General features: G+C 38.1%; 1 protein-coding gene across 2 annotated transcripts in view; it reads right to left on the bottom strand.

Annotated features, from left to right (window-relative positions):
- Positions 1-18144, bottom strand: part of large1 (LARGE xylosyl- and glucuronyltransferase 1) — a 364426-nt gene that overhangs the window by 181319 nt on the left and 164963 nt on the right. The window lies entirely within an intron of this gene.

Here is an 18144-nt window from a genome sequence, read left to right as displayed (position 1 = left end):
CCCGTAACTTGTCTTAATGGCATCTAGTGATGAAGCTTCTTTCACCATGATTCTTTTCACAGCTGAATTATAGACATTATAAAACATGCTTACAGTAAACCCACCCCATAAATCTGCATTAAGAGCTGTTAAGTTAAAATGCTGCAGAGTAATGGCTTAATGGGACTTTCCTGCTCTCCAGTTGAATGCAATCAATTTGCTGTTCATTTTCTGTCACACACTAGATCAGATGTGTCAGAGGCACAGAGCTCCAGATGTATCGGCAAGGTGAGACGCTTCGCTTTGCCGTTGTGTTCCAGCTTTTGGGATTTCAGACAATGAATATGGTAGTTAGTGTGTCAGCTTTCATTTCAAAGACTGGTTTTACTCATTTAGGATAAAGTAATTATAGCTGTAGTAAATTCTGCACACAGTTTACTCTGAATTGGGAGGCTAAAAGCACGTCAGTAGATGTGTTTGCATTAGGAGAGAGCATCATGCTGCACTGACGTTGTTTGTGTTTGTTTTTTAGACTGCTTGAAAATGCCAGCTGTCCTCTAACGTTGTGTGAAAATGTCAGGTAATACAAAGTGACTCTGAATGAGGTTTTCTTTACATGGTAAAACTTTAATGCATCACATTCATGACATTTATAACCCCTTATTATTATAAAGCTTATTACATATTTATACATACAATGCATATAATTTAATAATCACAGGGACATGATTAGGGATAGTCTTTAGTTATAAGTGTGTTATCATACTTTCTTGACACTTACAGCTCTGGAAAATGAAGAGAGCACTTCAGTATTAGAATTAGTTTCTCTGATTTTGATATGTATAGGTTTATGTTTGAGTAAAATGAACATTGTTGTTTTATTCTATAAACTACAGACAACATTTCTCCCAAATTCCATATAAAAATATTGTCATTTAGAGCATTAATTTGCAGAAAATGAGAAATAGCTGAAATAACAACAAATATGCAGAGCTTTCAGACCTCAAATAATGCAAAGAAAACAAGTTTATATTAATACAGTTTTAATAGTTCAGAAATCAATATTTGGTGGAATAACCCTGGTTTTAAATTGGCATGTTCTCCTCCACCAGTCTTACACACTACTTTTGGATAACTTTATGCCTGCACTCCTGGTGCAAAAATTCAAGCAGTTCAGCTTTCAAGTTTGATGGCTTGTGATCATCCATCTTCCTCTTGATTATATTCCAGAGGTTTTCAATTTGGTAAAGTCAAAGAAACTCATCATTTTTATTTTTAAGTGGTCTCTTATTTTTTTTCCTGAGCTGTATATTGGTAACACTTTATTTAAAGTGCTTTTTTTTTTTGCAAATAAATATATTACTGATACATGAGTATCAGTAACACATTAACAAACAATCAGCGAAGTAGCAGAAGTGAAGCATCTAAATACATTGAGATAAATATATATATATATATATATATATATATATATATATATATATATATATATATATATATATATATATATATATATATATATATATTTTTTTTTTTTTTTTTTTTATTCAATATCAAACCCGCTCTTACGCCTTTGTTTAAAAATACTGCTGATGATGCATCATTGCTGAGTAGCATCACAGCGCACTCGGAGGAAAGCGCAGCGACTCGGTTTTGATACATCGGCTCACAGACGCAGCCTTGTGCTGAGCGACATCACCCTTTTGAGTGATGTTGGGAGAGAGCGCCATCTACTGTACCCACCCAGAGAGAGAGCAAGGCCAATTGTGCTCTCTCCGGGCTCTGGCAGCTGATGACAAGCTACACGAACAGGAGTATAAATAATTGAAACCTATTTCCACAGTAAGTGTCTAGTGTCTAGTATTACACTTTAAAATAAATGCACCTAGACTGCATGTGTGTGTAGTATTTTATTAAAATATGTCAACTTTTCTACAGGTCACATTTTCAATTCTTCATTAACAGACTCCAAAATGGTAGAATGACAGAACCAATAGAGTATTTTTTTTTGTGAAATGATTGTACAGATATTTACCACAGAAATGCTTCATGATTGGAAGTATTAACTGACACTTAAATATATTTGTTGTGCTTGTTGTGTTCAAGTTTCACCATGTACTGTAAAAGCCCTTTACATTGCTTTTTATTAAACAATCAGAACATTTTCAACTTCCACCTAAAAGTTAACATTTCAGAGAAGTAAGACACCTTACTGCACCTGTATCCCTTACATTTAATGACGTCTGGAAGCCGGACTGCAGAGAAAAAGCTCCTCAGACGTGGGCGATGGAGGTGAATGATAAAAGTGTCAGAGTCCAAAAACTTGGAGCACTCTGTCAAAGAAAGAGCAGAGCGGTGGCGCACGCCTGATTTACTGACGTGTTCCTCTGGCCGAGTCGGCCGTGTTCCTCCAGCCCGAGACAGAGAGCTTAACTGAGCGCCTGTCTTTGTGAGCAGAGTCTGTCTGCAGGGCTCTAATGGAGTGGCCCATTCTTTACATTCAGCCTTAAAGGAGGACAGGCCACCGCCGAGGCATGCATCATCAGTACGGGACAGCTGGCAGCAGGGGAGATAGAAGAAATCTCTTAAGTCCAGGCTGCACAGCTCCCACAGAGGGATAAATATGCTCTTTTAAGTCTTTTACTCTGTGGAGACATGCTTCCGCATTTCATCTGTGACATGCTCGGCTCCTGCTTTGAACTCTTGAAACCTCTGGAATATAATCAAGAGGAAGATGGATGATCACAAGCCATCAAACCAAACTGAACTGATTGAATTTTTGCACCAAGAGTGCAGGCATCAAGTTATCCAAAAGCAGTGTGTAAGACTGGTGGAGGAGAACATGCCAAGATGCATAAAAACCAGGGTTATTTCACCAAATATAAATTTTTTAACTCTTAAAACATTGTGAATATGAATTTGTTTTCTTTGCATTGTTTAAGGTCTAAAAAGCTCTGCATCTTTTTTCTTTTTTTTTTGGTATTTCAGCTATTTTTTATTTTCTGCAAATAAATTCTCTAAATGACAATATTTTGATTTGGAATTTGGGAGAAATGTTGTTCGTAGTTTATAGAATAAAACCATAAACAACAATGTGTATTTTATTCAAACATAAACCTATAAATAGCAAAATCAGAGAAACTGATTCAGAAACTGAAGTGCTCTCTTGTCTATTCATTTGTAGACCCACACACTTCTCAGACTCGAGTTGCACTTAAGTCACACACACACACAAAGAGGACTATTTTTAGTGATCTATAGCACACTGTTCAGTTGCATATCGCACATAGTGTTGCCAACTCCTCAGTAAGGAAAGTAGCTATTGGCTCTCCTAAGAGTCTCTAGAAGTCGCTAAATGATGTCATCGTCTAATTTTGCATAATTTTGCAATGTTGGATTAACGTTGTGGGAGAGAAAAAAGTGAGTAAAAACACCTGAAATATGTGAGAAATGTTACAAACAAGCTCTAACAAATTAACAACTTTTGTTGCTTTTTAAATAGGCAGTCACTTCTCAAAATAACTTCATTTTTACGTAAATTACATAAATCAGTTTTTTGCTGTTTTGTTAAATGTTATTATAAGAGCAGCAGTTAGCCGGAACTATTAATCTATTTTTTTTTTTTTTTTCAGTTTTTTTTTTGTTTGTTTTTTGTTTTTTTTAAGTTGTGGGCGGCGCTCACGGCACCTGCTGCTCACTGAGGACAGTAACTGAAGAGCATGTGTGTTCATCTCAGAGTCACCAAAAGTCTCCAAAAACTCGCTAGATTTGTCGCTAGTTGCTTTTTTACAAAAAAAGTCGCCGGAGGGTCTGAAAAGTCGCTAAATATATCGACAAAGTCGCTAAGTTGGAAACACTGATCACACAGCAGGATTGTTGTGTTGTGTCAGTGTGTCTTTGGTATCAGGAGGGTGCAACTTTTTTTTTATTTTAATGGTGCGGACACAATGCGTGAAAATAGACTTTTGACAGGATGTAGGAGCATCACAATGCGCCTTGTGCTGAGTGTATGAAAGGACCTACGGATATATATCTTCAGACTGCTAGCTATCTATGCTATTTCTGACCAAGCATAACGTAGGGCTTGCTATTTCTATTAGCCATCAGAAGTCATTCAGGGTGTTTATGTTGCATTCGATGAACCCACAAGTACTATGTAACTGTATAGTGACAAAAAACACAACACCCTGCTGCTCACATGCTTAGGGCACAGCCCTGAGTATCTTCACTTCATCTGATTGAGAACTGTTTAGCTTTCATTTTTTATTTAATATGAGAAAATTAAGTATTTGACTGAAATAAAATCCAGTTAATCTGTGTTTTAATATCTTGTGAACTTAATTAAGAGTTTATTGCTAGTGCCTCATGCCAGACATATAAAGGAAATAAAGCGGTTCTAATCAGCAGTAACTAGGCTTGTTCCTCAGTCTGTGTGAATGCCGTGTTAATTAGAAACGGAGGCGAGCAGATGAGTGAATGTGTGTACTTCTGTTCTGTCTGTCTGCCAGACTCCAGCGTTTTCTCCGGACGTTATTGTGCTGTTATGGTGATATTAAGTGTCCCCGTGCTGCAGGCGTCCACTCCGTGCAGCAGATAACAAGGAATTAGAGTTAGTGCGAAATGGGATAATCAGTCTAAACAGACAGAAGGCAGCGTGTTCTCCAGAGCGGATTAAACGAGAATGAGACATTTTGTACAATTAAAATCTAACACTGAATTCTTCTTTTTTAGAGCAGAAAAGAGATAATAAGAAATGATTCAGCAATTAGTTCAAACACTGCGTAACACACTGAATACAAATATTACAATTAATACCCAACATAAATACATAATCATAAATCATCAAACTGCTAAATGAGTAGCTTGAGTGGCTTTAGATGCAGATTCTTCTCCTCACGGATCTGAATGCTAAATACAGAGATAATGCAAAAAATGAATGGCTGCACTTTTGTATTTTGTTTTATTTCTTTTTATAATTATGAGCATTTCAGTACATTTTAAATCGAGTGTAGGGAAGACCAGGTATAGTTGAAACATGAAACAGTTTTAACATCTTGAATTCCTTCAATTGGAGACTAAGCTAGAGCTAACGAGCAGGGAACGAGGTGGTGGTATCAGTACTCAGGGGAGTCAGAGCATTGAATTGTCACTGAAGGGGGAGTGGTGGGGAAAAGCTGGTTGTTGGATGGAATGTGAAACAGTACAGAAAGCTTAGTTCAAGCTCAGGCGTACTTGGGTTCTGCAGCAGGACAATGCTGCAGTATTTGTTTTATTGGTTATGTATACTTTAAATATATTACAACTGTCCCTGTCGGCAAGCATGAAACATCTGGATCGCGAGGTTGTTTAAACTATAATGAACAATAATGAAAAAATAAACTGCTTCTCTGGCAGGCTTTTGTTTACATGCCTTCCCTGTCTCTCTGTTGCACTTGGCGTGTCCTTAGTTTTCGCCCGTCTTTAGTTTCCGGCTCCCTATTTCCTTATATGGGCGTTTTTTTCCCCGGTGTCCCAATTCACTAGTGACCCTGGCGACACGGGTTCGATCTCGTGTGAGCTGCTTTTAGATCAACTGTTCTGCAATTGGGTTTAACAACCCTCTGGGCTGGAGAGCTACTACTCTGTAGAACTCCATTTCATTACTGTACACTTTTTACACATTTTTCAAAACATTTTTTTTTGTGGCCCACCACATAATGGCTTGGAAAATATCTGGCCCACAGCCAAACTTAGTTGCTATCCCCCTGCTATACATATTTCATGAAATCACTTAAATACATGATTTTCCTGGAGGACAAATTAAAGTTTATAATATAGCAAATTGGTTATTCCAATGTAGTGTCAATGTTTTTTGGTTTATTGGAAAAATCCCAAAAGGTGTTACAACCATCCATGGTCTCCCCTAAGTGAGGCATTGAGGCTGTGTCTTGCACATATTGAAATATACCTCCTTAGGGATCAATTCATTCAATTCAATTTGACTGTGTCTGATTATTTTAAGTGCATTATAATGAAGGGTGTGATTGGATATAACCACACCTTCAATAAAGATACACTTCTGTGAATCATTTACATTTGGCACGGCTGATTGTTAAGCATAACATTCACTGCACAAGTGCAGTTCACCATGGTTATGGTGGAGATAATGCGCAGCAGTAAAAAAAAAAAGCTGTAATGTTAAAACAGTAAAAAGTTTTGCCAAGTATATTTTTTTCTGCCAGAGTTTTCAAGTCAAGGTCATGTTTTGAATTTTGCTTCCTCTTTAACCTTTTAAATTATCTGATTATAAAGAGTGAATTATTGGCATTTAAACAGATGCTGCCCACACCACTGCGGCATATTGGAATACTGTGAAGTTTATAAGTCGACCTTGGAGTCAGTTCTGAAAGAAGTCAGTCAAATCTCTGATATTATTCATTTGGGAATCAAGAATCGACTCCAAAGCTTTGCATCCAATTCACTGTGAAATATTCTGCTGTCAGTGTCTAGACAGACTGTCTGAAAAATGTATCTTTCCATTTCAGAACAACATTACACAAAACAAACAACACTACTGACAGGGCATCTACTCAGTCAAATAATTAAAGAAAAAGTAGCTGGATGGTGGTTGCTTTGGTGATGCTATATTGGAGCTGTGGGTTGCTAGGATGTTGCTAGGTGGTCGCTATGGTGTTGCCAAAGGTGTCAAACATTTTACATTCATTACTCAGGTAGAAGGATACAGTAAATACTAGGGTTTAAAAATACCTCTATAGAAGTTAATGTATTAACTCAAACTTTTTTTCACGGCTGTGTCTCAATTCACTAGTCGGGGCAGTGGTAGTGTATTGGACCGCGACCCTGACGACAGTTTGATCCTGCGTGAGGACCGGTGTTTATTTACATATTTTGTTCCTATCTTCTTGGGTTTACCTTCGTTGGAATGAACTGTTCTGCAATTGGGTTCAGCAGCCTACAGTATGTGGTTGCTAAGGTCTTACTACTATGAAGTTACTGTAGTAACAAGCTATGGTGTTGGTAAGCTGTTTCCAACATGTTGTAAGGTTGTTGCTAGGTGTTTATTGAGTGGCTCCAGGTGTGTTCCAAGTGTTTGCTAAGCAAATGGCAACTGGCACACTATTGCAAATGAAGGTGACTGTGATTGGCTAACAAACAGCATACATGGTGGGCAATTTGTTGAAGCAACCTTCCTGTCTCTGTCCTGTCAGTTTAATAAAGAGGTCTGTCCTTTGGGCATAATGTGTTTAAATTTATTGTAGAGGCATGTATAGCAGTCTATGATCTCTCACCAGGAGGTACACTACCCAAAAGTTTTTTTTTTTGATAGGGCAGTAGGTAAAGTAATTTTACGCCCTCTTGTGGCAATAGAGGGTTTGTCAGTGAATGCTTTATATTATATTAAAGCCAATTTGTTGTACTCATTGGTGTAGGACAGAAATAGGTGGATTTGGCCCTCCTCAAAAATGCTACTGCAGAAAAAGCAGAAATTGTGTTAAAACAAACTTTTATTTTGAAAGTGCGCCGAAATCTGCACTCCTGCAATAAAAATCACCCATGTCTTCTAATTAAAGTTAGCTAAAGCAATTATCTCCACTTTTATCAAGGAGATGTGAGTGCGCGCTCCAGAGAGAGGATGCTTTTCCTGGCCGGGGTGCAGATTTCAGCACAACACCGGCTTTACACGTGAGGTCAGTGATGAGAGCAATGAATCACAACAATAACAATATACTGCAATAAAAACGGCTTTTGGGTAACGTCTTGTTCTGCTAACAGACTGGGGGGAGGGTTTGGGTGATCTAATGTTTATATTAACTGCTGCCAAAAATCCATATGAAAGGTAAAGTTACATTATTTTAATAAAATGACCCCATTATAAGAAGTGCTTGAGTAGAAAAAATAAATAAAACACAGGATCCAACGCTACTGATTTTTTTTTTTTTTAAAGAGTGGAGAAAATGTAAATATACAAGAGAAATTACATGCCAATACATAATATTAGTAATAATAATAATAATAATAATAATAATAGTAATATAATAGTTTTTGTCATATGTATATAATTTAGACATTGCATGCATAATTTTTAATGTAGAGTAACAGGTTTAGGTTGTAAATGGACCCTTAGTTTAGATTTAATTAATAGGAAACAGACATACAGAAAAAAAAAAAAATATATATATATATATATTTTTTGTGATTAACTGTAAATCCACGAATGTTGTTCTAAGTCACTATAGAGTGGGCTTTGATTCATTTTAGTAAATGCCCCCCCCCCCCCCCCCCCCCCCATTTAAAACCTGCTCCCACACCTTTGGTTGTACCTCCTTCCAAATGTCTTCATTTTTTTAATCAAGAAAGTTATTGATTCAAATTGACCATCAAAACCCAACTGATTGGACTAGAAAACTGAGTTAACTTGAAAAAAAAATGGAAATGAAAATGTTTACTGTGCAAAAATGCAACAAAATACAATTTCCCTCTATATGTTTCATCATTCAGGCCCCCAGAATCTAATCTAACTACACTTCAGGTACAATGTTAGTTATAAAATCGAGAGGAAGTGTCCAGTTTCCATAGAGCAGAAGGATTTAAGCTTCAGGTATGTGTCCACTCTTATGCACCTGGCTATCAGGGCCTGGTAATTTTGCCTCAGCCTGGACGACACATCCAAGATAAATGAGGCCATTTCTGAGGAGGAGGAATTTGGAAGAGGAGAAAGACTGCACCGGCATTAGGAGATTGATGATAGCTGAGGCTCAGATAATGAGCTGATAATCCTCAACTCTAAATTCCAAGGTGGCTTCTTTGTCACAGAGACATCCACATTCTCACATCTTACCTCCTCTTTACTTTCTTCACTTCCTGTTTCAGGGTTTTTAGTATGGTCATGTGTCACGTTAATATAAACACAGACAGAGGATAAGAGTCCTTAAAACTGTTTAATTACAGCCGTTATAAAGGGAAACTATACTATCAAATGTTTTTATAACCCTGTGGTTAAAACCTCACAATGATTTCACACTATTGTCTGACCTTAGGATGAATAAAAATGCTGGATCAGAGCTTGATTGAAGAATCTTAGTGAATGTTTTGCATGTTTGTTTGTGTGTGTGTATAACACACATAAAATAACACCTAATTACACTGAAAATGATTATCTATTGAGGCCACAAGACAACATACAGCTCTGGAAAAAACTAATAACCACTTAAAAATGATGAGTTTCTTTGTTTTTATAATATAATCAAGAGGAAGATGGATGATCAAAAGCCATCAAACCAAGCTGAACTGCTTAAAAATTTTGCACCAGTGTGTAAGACTGGTGGACGAGAACATGCCAAGTTGTTTTCTTTGCATTATTTAAGCCATTTCTAATTTTCTGCAAATAAATGCTCTAAATGACAATATTTTTATTTTGAATTTAGGAGAAATGTTAAAAACTAAATGTTACAAAATAATATACTAAAGCTACAATTGTCATACCTAGTCCTGAAGGCGCTTCTGTTTTTTCTTTTCTACCAGTGATCTACCAGCTTAAGATTCCACTGCCAAGAATGCACCACATACTGACATCACTCACACAGCTCACATGACCCAGAGCACAATCACCTGAATATTGATTTCACTTGTTCACCTCATTATATATATGAAGAGTTTGATTCCAAAACACGATAAACGCCATTTAAAAAAAAAATGAGTTAGAGCCAGAATCAGAATGTTATGTGACCACTCTTGAAAAGCCAATATTCAATTTTCATCAAAACGCCACATCCGCCGTGTATTACTGCCCTGCTTTCTCTCTTTCTTTCCAAAACGCGACAAACGCCAGTGTTGATTTTCCGCAGAACGCCACATATCCACTCATCCAATCACAGGGCAGCATTCCACGAGCTATCTAATGTAAACACACGCCGTGTTGAGCGTGCCGGTATTTCGTGTGGCCTACTTTCACTTTCGTTTTTCACTCTCAAAGTCCGTGAAAATGAACGGTTTTGATGGTATAGAGGAGCCTGTTCGTGAAGCAGTTACTGAAAAAAAGAGAAAGCCATCAAAAAAGTCTCATGGACGTGAAAAGGTAAAGAAAATGAGGCATTCAGGAGGGGGGGGGGATGCCGGCTGTCATCTGCAGTTCACACACACACACACACAAACACACACACACACACAATACTACACCACACTACACTACACTACACTACAGCACATTAATGTAACGTGATTTTGGGGATTTTATAGTGTTAATTATTCTTCAATGAAATTTTGCACTTTTTCGAAAAGAAATGTTTTGAAATTTGTGTTTTTAGGCCCAATGGTTAAACTATTATATTCAGATGTACAATTTACTGTTATTTATTATTGTATTTTGCACATTATTAGTATTTTTATTTATTAATTGTTATTTTAACCTTAGTATGGTATTTGATAGTTTGAAACAGAAAACAGTGGTTTTCAGCCTACCACTTTCTCGCTAAAGAAAACCCTTTTTTACTCAAATTGATAAAAATGGATTTATAGCGTTTTGGAACCAAACTCTTCATATATACCTCTGCCTGAACTCCAACCCAAAGTTCTCTTCTCTCTCATTAGTCTCCCTAAATAGTCATAAACTGATGGCATGTTTTGAACTAGCAGGCCGAGTATTAGCTCTGGTACTGTCTGTGTATTAATATTGATCAATACTTGTGTAAAAAAAATCGATACTTTTTTCTTTCCCGCACGTACTGAGTGCTGCGCATGCGGATTCATCAAAGTCTACTCTTTACATTATATTATTATATCTGTCACGAATGAGAAGGGATGGATGTAAATGCAGATATAAATGTATTTAATAAATAAGATAAATGAAAATAAAACAAAAAAACAAACACGGGTATTGCATAAACTAAGAAAATAACACTTGGAAGTAGATAAACAAAGACTAGAACAAAACTAAGTTAACTAAACAAACAAGAAACTAAATAAACTTGGTACACTTACTGATTAAACAAGACCTGGATTACAGAAACTCAAACTTCAAAGGAACACAAAATACAAAACTGGTATATACGGAAGACAAGGATACAAAAGACTCGACAAGAAAACACTCATACAAAGGGCTATTTATACACAAGGAGGGTGAGGACCGGTAATGAGGGGGCGGGGTTACAAACAGGACACAAGGTAACAACACTAATGGCTAGGGCAGGGCTAGGGCGGAGCTAGGGCGGAGACAGGGACCTAAACACAACAATAGCACATGGCTGGGAACACATGACTGGAGCACAAGGGACCAATTGAGAGAAAAACACAAGACAGACATGGGCTAAGGAGTGACAATATCAAAGTCTAAATTATATTTATCATTTTTGTATTTTTAATATTTGTATTTCGGCAAAATTCTATCCTAGGCCTTTTGGATCCTTTGGATCTATGAAGCTTAAATATTAAAAACTATCGGTATCGGTATCGATATCGGCAATACTGGCCCTGTATTTACTTGGTATCGGATCGACACCAATATTCCCGGTATCGCCAACCTCTAGTTTATTGTAAAGCTGATGTTCTGAAGACTCTTGTGCACACTTGATCTGCTCACCAGAGGATTTTACTCAAACCCCCTTACAGAAAGTCCATGCATTGCAAGTGCACAGAGTCATTAAAAGCAGAAGTTCAGCTGAATACTTTGTATAATATCTAATGTTCCGCATTAGAAGGATATGAAAACAGATTTCACCATCGTCACCAGGGGTCTCAGCCTTCTGGACCCCACTGTTTAGTAACTGTTTGATTAAATGGTGTCAGGCTAGATAACAGGCAAATCTGGACTTCCTCCCAAACCTCCTGGAAGGCTGCCCTGCGTTCCTCACGAGACGCCATCTAACTAATGGGGAAGTTTCCTCACTGGCTGAGGAAAGTGCAGAGCCGCAAGGTTAGGCTAAGGAAGACAGATGATTGCCAAAGTCGCACCTTGAGTTACAGTGAAGTGTTTCCAGCAGCAAGCCTTTATTCTGGGCCCATTTGCTCGCCTATAAATGTGTACGGAGAAGGTGTTGCTCAGCAAAGTGCAAAGTTGGCGCCGTCCCGTCCCTTTGGCCCATCGCTGCCATTAATCAAGCAGCAGTTGTGGATCTGCGGCTCAGCGGGACTCAAAATCACCTGCTGATCTACAAGGTCACACTGCTGCACTGAGCGGCACTAAGAATAGTTCCTTATAGTGACAAGTAGGTTGTCACCATTCCCATTGTAACAACTCCTTCTGTATATTGACGCATCATCAAAGAAATACAGTAGCTTTTCTAGCATTTGGGAATAGGTGTGCTTACATGAGCATTGTCCTGTTTGAATAAATTGAAGAACCAGTATGAGCATTCAGAAAGGTTGGACCTCATTAACACTAGAATGGCTAAAACTACAAACTTTTTTGTAAGGGGACCAGTACTCTCAATCCCCCCACAGGCCTGGAATAAGGTACTTATTTCCCCTTTTTATGCTATCAACTCACAGCACGTTAATGTAACATTTGTGAGGGTGCCGAGTGGTCCAGCAGTCTAAAGTGCTGCCACTATGAGCAGGAGGTCGCAGGTTCGAACCCCCGCTCATGCAGCTTTGCCATCAAGCTGCCGGCACTCAGAGGGAGCACAATTGGCCCTGCTCCCTCCGGGTGGGTAGATGGCGCTCTCTCTCCCCACATCACTCCGAGGGTGATGTCTGCAGCACAGGGCGTCTGTGAGCTGATGTATTGGAACCGAGTCGCTGCGCTTTTCTCCGAGTGCGCTGTGATGCTGCTCGGCAATGCTGGGACAGCAGCAGCTCGAAAACAAGCGGTGGCTGGCTTCACATGTATCAGAGGAAGCATGTGTTAGTCTTCACCCTCCCGGTGTGATGGGGCATTACTAGTGATAGGGAGAGTCCTGGTGAGTAGGTTGCGTAATTGGCCGTATAAATTGGAGAGAAAATGGAAAAAAATTGAAATAAAATTATATATATAAAAAAAGTAACATTTTTGTGTGTAATGGTCACCAAAGCGATTTGGCATTGTGCAAAACTGTTTTCAATACAAACTTATGAGATGGCAGTGAGCATTGTCCCATTCATCAGGCCTCACCCAAACAAACCCAGTAATCGATGCATGCTGGCCAGTGTTCAGCTTCACTCACAAGATAACACCTCACAACTTTTACAGCTATTGGCGTTCCCAAGCTGCTATTCAAACAGGACAATGCTCCTTATCCCTATGCTGCTGCCATCTCAAAATACTATGTCATGGACAGCCACAGCAGCACACCTACAGTACAGGCCAAAAGTTTGGACACACCTTCTCATTCAATGCGTTTTCTTTATTTTCATGACTATTTACATTGTAGATTCTCACTGAAGGCATCAAAACTATGACTGAACACATGTGGAGTTTTACATACTTAACAAAAAAATTAGCTGACCTCCACAATCACTGGACCTGAACCCAATCCAGATGGTTAGGGGTGAGCTGGACCACAGAGTGAAGAAGGCAAAGGGGCAACAAGTGCTAATAAACACCTCTGGGAACTCCTTCCTTCAAGACTGTTGGAAAACCATTTCAGGTGACCACCTGAGAGAATGATGCCAAGAATGTGCAAAGCAGTAATCAGAGCAAAGGGTGGCTATTTTGAAGAAACTGGAATTTTTTTTTTTTTTAGTCATTTTATGTTTTTGGTAAGTACATAAAACTTCGCATGTGTTCATTCATAGCTTTGATGCCTTCAGTGAGAATCTACAATGTAAAACGTCATGAAAATAAAGACTAATCAGCCACAACATTAAAACCACCTATTTAATATTAATAGGATCCCCCTCTGGCCACCAAAACAACTCTGTCCTGTCAAAACATGGACTTTATGACAGTCTTTTCTTTAGTACCAGGAAGTTTTATAAGTTTTGAGGTGGGTTGGACCTCTGTGGAGCACATCAATGAGCTTCGGGTTCCCATTGCCTTGTTATCAGCTCACTGCCTGTCCTTCCTTGGAGCACTTTTGGCAGAAACTGACCACTGAATACTGAGAACACCCCACAAGCCCTACCTGATGTTTTGAAGATGTTCTGACCCTGCAGTCATCTACACTGCAGCACCAATTAAGTTTAGAAAACTAAAAACTTAGAATATATAAGAAAGATTGTTGGTACCACTTTAAAATAAGACTACCTTTATAAAGGGTTAATAAATGGTTTATAATTAGTTCATTAATGGTTACTAATTAGGTTGTAAATGCCTCAAAAATCATTAATAATCAGTTATAACACATACATAGAAAGGGCAACAATGACCTGTTGTTTGCCAAATAGTGAACCCACAGCCATCTATATTGTTGCCCTTTCTACATATGTGTTATAACTGATTATTAATAATTTTTAAGTCATTTACAACCTAATTAGTAACCATTAATAAACTAATTGTAAAAAATGTATAAACCCTTATTTTAAAGTGGTACCAGATTGTTTAATAGATTTTTAGTCAAAGTTAAAGCATAAAGTGAACTATTTTATCTATCTATTATTTTACCAATATAATATTTCAAATTATAGTATGTTTGAATTTGTACATACTGCATTATTTGTAGTTAGGCTAAACAATATATGTTGGAACAGCTGTCTTAATAACAAAACTGATTGCGACTCAACCACAACTACAAATTTTATACAAACTATTTACACTGCTTGACCAAGAAAAGTCGGCACATGGATTTATCTAAATAAATGATGTGGGGTTGATGCTGTAGTTGGTCTGCAGGTTTAGGTTCAGCAACAGTATGTGCTGAAAGAATGAGGTCAGCTGACTACCTGAATATACTGAATATAGACCAGGTTATTCCATCAATGTTTTTTTTCTTCACTGATGGCACTGCCATATTCCAAGATAACAATACCATGATTCATGGGGCTGGAATTGTGAAAGAGTTCAGGGTTCAGGGAGCATGAGATCATCATTTTCACACATGGATTGAGAGAGTTCACCACAGAGTCCAGACCTTAACCTCATTGAGAATCTTTGGGATGTGCATGATGGAGAAAAATTGGTGAAAAATTAATGCAACACTGGATTATAATAAATCTTGTAACATTACAGAAGCTTATTGAAACAATGCCACAGAGAAAACGTCACACAAACAAAGCTAAAGGTGGTCCAATGAAATATTAGAGTGTGTGACTCTTTTTATGGTGGTGACTTTTGGTAACACTTTACTTGGAGGGTCAATTTGATGGCCTCTTTGATGCTCAACTGACATTCAACTAACATTCAACTACATGTTTATTAAATGAAAATGAACTAAAAGGTGAAAGATAATGATTCTTTATTGAATATAATCCTACATTCATCTTAATATTTTAGGATTGGGTTTAGGGTTAGATTTTAAGCTTAGGTTAAGGTTAAGGTAAGGGTTAGGTGTAGGGTAAGATTTTAGGGTTGATTAAGGGTTAAGGTTAGGGTTAGGTGTTCGGTTAGGTTCTATTTTGAATAATTTACATTCAATATATGGTTAAGTTAAATTTAATGGGCATTCAATTTAGTGTTAGTTGAATGTCAGTTGAGCATCAACAAGGCCATAAAATGGACCATCCAAGTAAAGTGTTACCTGACTTTTTATATTAACTGCCAAACACTGACAGTATAATCCTGTGGTAGCACAAGAACAAACACTATGACACACAGGCTATACAAAAAAATGGTAACTTGCTCTTATAGCCTTCAACACTGAGGCTATGCAGTCACCAATTACATAACACTTGTTTACTTATACCTCACTTAGAGACAGTAGCACAGGGAAAGACTACACATTGATGGTGAGTGTCAGGGACAACCTTTTATAGCACAAAAAAACACACAGTTCATTGTTTATTATTAAATCAGCACAGCAAACGACATGGAACTTCAGACTGTTCACTTGCTACTGTTGAGTGCACCCTCAGATTCTATATATTGGCGCTACTCACGCGTTCGTTTGCAATGGGAAAAAGAAATGACTAAGACTGGATACCTGGAGGTGCACCTCAAAATTTATTTGTACAAAGACCTCTGGGGTCCACTTCCACTCACAAGGAGTTAAAAAAAAATTGTCCGAAGAGTATTTCACACACACAAGCATTTATAGACAAACCAAACCTCAAGATCACGGAGAAAGGCACCCTGATCAGTTCCCCAATAACTGGTTCTGGCTGGTCTTGATCAGAAGTTTGTTTGTCAAAATCTTTCTTACTCATACAGCACTCAATCATTTTTGCCTCACAATGTTTTTTTAGGGCCTACTATAGTATCACACCTCACCTCATAATGCAATTGATTATAATTCCTTAGCTTAATTAATATTCATTATAGTAAAGTTATTGATTATAGTAAAAATTCTAAAGCGCATTTCTAACACTACCTAACATTAAGATTCCACCGCTTGAGACTGATTCCCAGCCTGCAGTGCTTTGTTCTTTTAGCGCTCATATCTGCAGCCTCAGCCTCTGCATATAACGTGGCTGTAAGTGAGATTTGTTGGGTAAAATGGGATATGTCATTGGAGATGGTGTGATTCACTCCTCTGGACATTAGGATTCAGAGGTAATAGAAAAGATGAAAAGGCCTTGGCTCCTCTAACACCGGGATTTACTGCAGGGGACACTTCGGGGACATGGTGAAGACAGTAAAACAAAGCAGGCCTATCTGAAAGCCCACATGTTGCTGCTGTGCATAGCCTCATGAAAAGCTATGATATTTTTTTCACCACGCAGGGTGGTGGTAAGGGTAGCTAACTAAGTTAAGTAAAGCCAAGCTAAATAAACAAAAACAAAAACCGTTAGCCACGGTTAGCACTAGTAAATGCTGCCTGACAGCACTACACTGAGGAACCTTGAGTGTTCCAGTAAGCCAGGTGATATTAACTGGAGGTTTGTTCCATATAGCTTGTTTTAACACGGTAAACATGCAGGTTACGGTTCAATAAACTCACCTCGAAATGGCGCTTAGCCCGGTTAGCAGGTAATGCTAATGCTGCTCCAGCAGTGCTAGCACTGGGTTAGCAGAGGCTACAAGTCGATAATACTCACCTCTGAATGACAAAAGAGCTAGCACTTAGCTCAGTTAGCAGCTAATGCTAATATCTACTGCTCCAGTCTCTGTGCAGGAGAACTAAACCGAACTTCTTTTATAACGCTGTACTTCAGCGGCGTGGCTTTACTGCTCCTTACAACCTGACTGGTAAAATTCTTTTACTGACTATTTTTGTTTATTTTTTGCACCTGCACAACAACAAGGGGAGTCGGATTTTGGCACACAATCTCTGGTCTGTTTGACTGACTCAAGACTGACTTCCTGTAGAAAATCTAATACATCTAGAAAAGTGCTTTCACACTGCAGAGGAACCAGACCATAATTCAGTGGTCTGAAAAGACTTCTTTTGGTCAAAACAAACTCTGGTGCTCTGGTTTGGACCATGGTTTTTGGCTCCTTTCAAACCTGCTACTTTGGTTCAGTCAAAACAAGGCAGGTGTGAAAGCACCCTTAGATATGCTGACACACCAAATGTTATGGGACAGCAGTATGATGATTAAAGTGACAGTAAATCTTAAGTAGTTATTGCCATAATATGGATTAGAACATTACTCAAATCATTCTATTCACTGTATACCTGTAACTCTACCTCTTCACAACTTTACAACTGATGCTCTCAAACACATTAAGAGGCAAGAAATTCAAGTAATTAACTCTTAACAAGTTCTGCACAGCTGTAAACTTAAAGCCATCCCAGAGAGGTACTACTTTTGAGAATCTAAAATATAAAACTTATTCTGGTTTGTTAAACACTGTTTTGTTTGCTAGACATTTCCATTTTTTTTCCAAATATTGAGTTTAGTATTAATCTACAATGCAGTATATTTAAAATTATAAAATTATTGTATGGTGTAAAGCAGGGGTGTCCAAACTACGGCCCGTTTCCTTTTCTGGAGTGGCCCGCGAGGTATTTTAGAAATAAAATGAAAGTGTTAAGCAGGTTTTTATAATGTAAGATTCAAAGTTTGGATGCTAGGTGTCAGAAACGAGCCAAAAAAAGTGAAGTTGTAGCGCAGAAAAATGGGCCAAAGAGTCTAAAAGCGGAGAGAGTGTGCATTTCTAGCGCAAAAAAAGGGCCAAAGAGTCTAAAAATTGAAGGGTGCGCATTTCTTGCGCAA

This window comes from Astyanax mexicanus, chromosome 2 (genome assembly GCF_023375975.1).
Source record: "Astyanax mexicanus isolate ESR-SI-001 chromosome 2, AstMex3_surface, whole genome shotgun sequence".
Classification (NCBI taxonomy): Eukaryota; Metazoa; Chordata; class Actinopteri; order Characiformes; family Acestrorhamphidae; genus Astyanax; species Astyanax mexicanus.
Note: the sequence above shows the minus strand (reverse complement) of the source record. Positions and strands in the feature narration are given on the sequence as shown.